Below are 4,363 nucleotides of genomic sequence, written 5' to 3' on the forward strand. Positions count from 1 at the left end.
GTATCTTCTTTTACAATTTGGATTTATCTCCTCCCTACACATGGATTGATGCTATTGGCCCATAGGAACCTTAATTGGACCATAATCCAAAAATTCTTGAAAATCTAGACCCTTAGGCTAAGGTCTTTTATACCCATTTCCAATAAATTCTAATTGCACATTGGAAAGTTCTTTTTGAATTTCTGTTTCAGGGGAACTTATTTTAATAAGATGAGATAATTTTCTATCCAAAAATATTAAAAATCAGAATATTCTCTCTCTAGAATATTTTAGGTTAAAACAGTTATAAACAAGGTCTTTATATTTTTGAAGAGGGATTGATTACAGGGGAAGATACTAGACATTCTACCCCACTTAAAAAACGCGAGATGTCCTCATCTCGCAACTTGGGATAATTTCGCAAGATGCACGAATAAAGATTAAACACCAAGAAAAGTCTCAAAGAGAGTAAGATTCAAGACAAGAACAAGATTTAAACTTTATTCATTCTTGGAACATATACAGTAAAGATAGAAGAACTCTTTACACTTCCATAAGCCCGTCCATCATATGATCACAAAAGCAGCACTCACAAGCTGCGCATGTATAAGGTAACTCACCTATGGGAGTAATTCTGTTGGTTATTGCGGCACCTATCTCAGTGGTATGAGGTGACCTAACAAAAGGACCTCTGAGAGGTAAGCCAAAAACGGGGTAAAGGCATATCTTCTCATGTGAGGAAGAAAACACGCCAGTAAGAAGACCCGCTCAAAAAACCCAAGATGTCTTGATCTCATAACGCAGTAGTATCGGGGACCCAAACCCAAAGCTTCAATAACCATGGCCAAGCGGACATTGTTTTACGAAAGTGCTGCTGACCCCAGGGTGTTACCCTAGTTATGTTTTGATAGGTCTGCCATTTGGTCTGAGCTACAGAAGTTCCCAAGTGAGGGAAAAGTGAGCGCTCATACTGTTCTATAAAATCCTTCTTCACAGACTCGCTTGCATCTTAAAGGTGAGAAATCATCATGGATAAAACTAATTCTTGTTGCCAAGCCATGAAGGAGATTAAGAAAGAAGGAGATCGATGGGAGTAAGATTACTGTGAGTGACAAGTAAAAGTTACGACTTATATAAAGGAAGGAGCTAGCGTAACTTAGAAGCCAACGGTAACTTGCCACTGAAGTTTTACCGTCTTTCCATGATTTGGGTTTGGCACAATTTTCTATAGAAGGCATTAAGAACTTTGAGATAAGGAGATAAAAGAAGCTCGTAAGCTAAGTCACTTACTTTCTTTGAATTCAGATAAGGCTCACAATATCTGGAGGATAACTTCTTAAACTCCCCAATAGATAAAGAACTTCTTTTGGGCCATACTCGAATGAAGACCAAAACCTTGGTATCCAAAACATCGATTTTTACTTCTGAACTCATTGTTCTGAATCCTTAAAATAGGTGGAACTCCTGAGAAGTATTCTAGGGAAAGGGTCTTCCTTTTTTAAACAGAATCTTTCTTTTATTTTAGAGAGGGAATAATTATAAGATCAAAAAGGGAGATTCTTACTCCTGTATACCTCGAAGGCTGGGGAGGAATCTTACATTCTACCCCACTTAAAAAAGTGTGAGATGTCCTCATCTCGCAAGGTAGAGAACAACTCTTTTTCTTAAGATCCAATTTTATTCTGGGGTTCCTTATATTCTGGTCAACCCAACAGAATACTGGGATAAATATCCCTTATATAGAACTCATAATTAAATAACAATTCATTCAGATCTTAACATTCATATCTTTAACATGATAATGGTCCATTAGACCGAAAAATTTCCTTCTGAACATTCCTCCACGGGAATTTCAGTCAAGCAAGTTCTCAATTTGTCATCCCTTAACTTGATCTACCGATCAAGTGTTGACGGTAACAATTTGACAGCACAACCCACTAATCTCATAGTGATTTGCTGAATTCATTATCATCATTCTAGTTATGAATATCATCACAAGGACTCGTCCCATTCCTCCTCATTGTGGTTTCATTATATTTCAACTAAATTTTAGAAATCATCATTTTTCAATCAGAATTTTCAATCAGAATCCAAATCAATTCATCAATTCTCAAACAGAATTAAAAATCATATCAACCACATTCGAAATCATCATTTGGATAGCATTAACACTTATAATTTCAAGTCTTAGATTTACTCGTATATACTGTCAGTAAAGAGCTAAAGTTATACTCTCGGTATATAAGGTAGTCACGGCCCTTGGAATTATAAGGTAAATACCATCATGTCTAGGCCTCAAGCAAGTCAAGGATTCTATATAATTGCGGTACTTCCATCTGAAGACCCAATTACCAAATTACGAATTTCAGTTTGAATATCAAATTGTATGAATTATATCACACAATTATAACCTTTTTGTGTTTCTTGATAAATTTTTGACATATTTGTCTTCTCAGTTGATCTTTATTAACCAAATGCTTTGATACCAACTGCGAGATCCCCTTGTTCCCACCGAGCAACAGATTCGCGGTACTAGCAGCGGAAGTAGCACTTCTCGCGCGGGATAGGAGTCCCACATTCAGGGCCTACCCCATGGATATCCGGACAAGAGACTAATCCGACGGTTGTTTCAAAACCGAACCCGAAAAAACTTCCTTTACCCGGAAAACACGGGCGATTCCACCAAGAAAAAAAACTTTTTACTCTAACGTAGTCAAGATCATTTTTGATCAAGTTGATCCAATCGCATCTTCAAGATACTTGATCAGATCAAGGAAGAAACTTGCACTTGGATCATTGGGATCAACGCTTTTTTCCCCATTCAAGAGGCACAGCCGTTGATTCCTATCCATAGAACAATTACTGTCTGGGATTTACTTTATCTATCGTAATAACAAAAGTTGAGTCTCGATTTACGGATCCATCAGTCCAGCCTAACCCCATCCAATCCCATGGGTTAGCCAACTGCCCAACCATTGTAGTGATGAGATCCAATTTAGAATTTGATTTTTGTCCCGGGTACCAGGGAAAAGAGTTCCCAGGCCCCCTAGCCGGATGTTCATGCAAAAATAAAACTAGTCACACCACTCACACACCCAATATGAAATTGCCTTTTTCATAGATTCAACCAGTTTTAAAACAATCCTTTAATAAAACCATAGTATCACTGATCACCATCTTCCAAGTTATCCGGTTGATTCTTAATTTCCCATCATTCCTTCATCAGAGTATCTATGGCATCATTGGCAACTAGAACGCTCACCACCTGTCCACTCAGGGGCCGTTTCAATAGTTCCTAGCCCATAATACTCGGCAATATAATCACTTATCAAGATGGACTCTCGTTGAAGATCAGCAAGATCAACCAACAGATCCATATAAAGAGCCATGGACTCATCCTTTTTGGACCAGCAAGGTCAATCAACCAAATCCATGCCCGGTTTCAGAAAACAACTCTTACTCCTTGTTCCAATATCTTCCTCGATGCACGCGTGGGTATCCTGGGCGACCCAGAGCCCGAGCACCGTATGGTCAGCACCCTCTAGGATCCTTCGCTCGCAGGTGACCTAGCGCTTCACTCATAGGCCGCTTCCTTGGCCCCTCATCCACCATACCGGAAGCTCACCATTTTAATCGCACCGAGGCTGGTCAAGACCTCGGCCGACCTTGCTACGCGAGACGTCCTCCATTGACTCTCCGTCAGCAGTTGCAACTTTATCAGTTAGGTCTCCACCACCTTAATCACTCACAAGATGGTCAAAATGCTTTCCCAGCATTCTTGACATAAAACAATCATTTACAAACAGCCATTACAAATAGTCACAAAATACAGTTTCTATATCAAATTCCGTCTTTCCACATTATCCCTCCTCAATCCACATTACTTATTCCACATTCCCTTCATATGTACTCATTCTCATCCATTCATTCATATCAACGACACATTATTTTCCATACACATTCACCTTCATTATTCTTCATACACATCCATGCATACATCCATTTTCACATCCTTATTTATACATCCACATCCACATACATACATCCATACATACACATCCACATGCATACATTCACATCTACATGCATACATCGATACATACATACATCCATTTTCTCATTTCCATTCACATAATCCCATACGCCTTCTCATCTATTCTTTTTCATCACATCCATTCTCACCCTATCACAACCCATATTCGTCTTATCTCATCACATACACTTCTTATCTCATCCCATACACATCTTATCACATCTTAACTCTTCTTATCACATCCTAACTTATCTCATATGCATCTTATCACATCTCATACACCCCTTATCACATCCTAACTCATCTTATCACATCCTAACTCATCTCATATACATCTTATCACATCCTAAC

The sequence above is a fragment of the Cibotium barometz genome, chromosome 46 (genome assembly GCF_041138505.1).
Source record: "Cibotium barometz isolate CiBa-2024 chromosome 46, ASM4113850v1, whole genome shotgun sequence".
NCBI classification, from domain to species: Eukaryota; Viridiplantae; Streptophyta; class Polypodiopsida; order Cyatheales; family Cibotiaceae; genus Cibotium; species Cibotium barometz.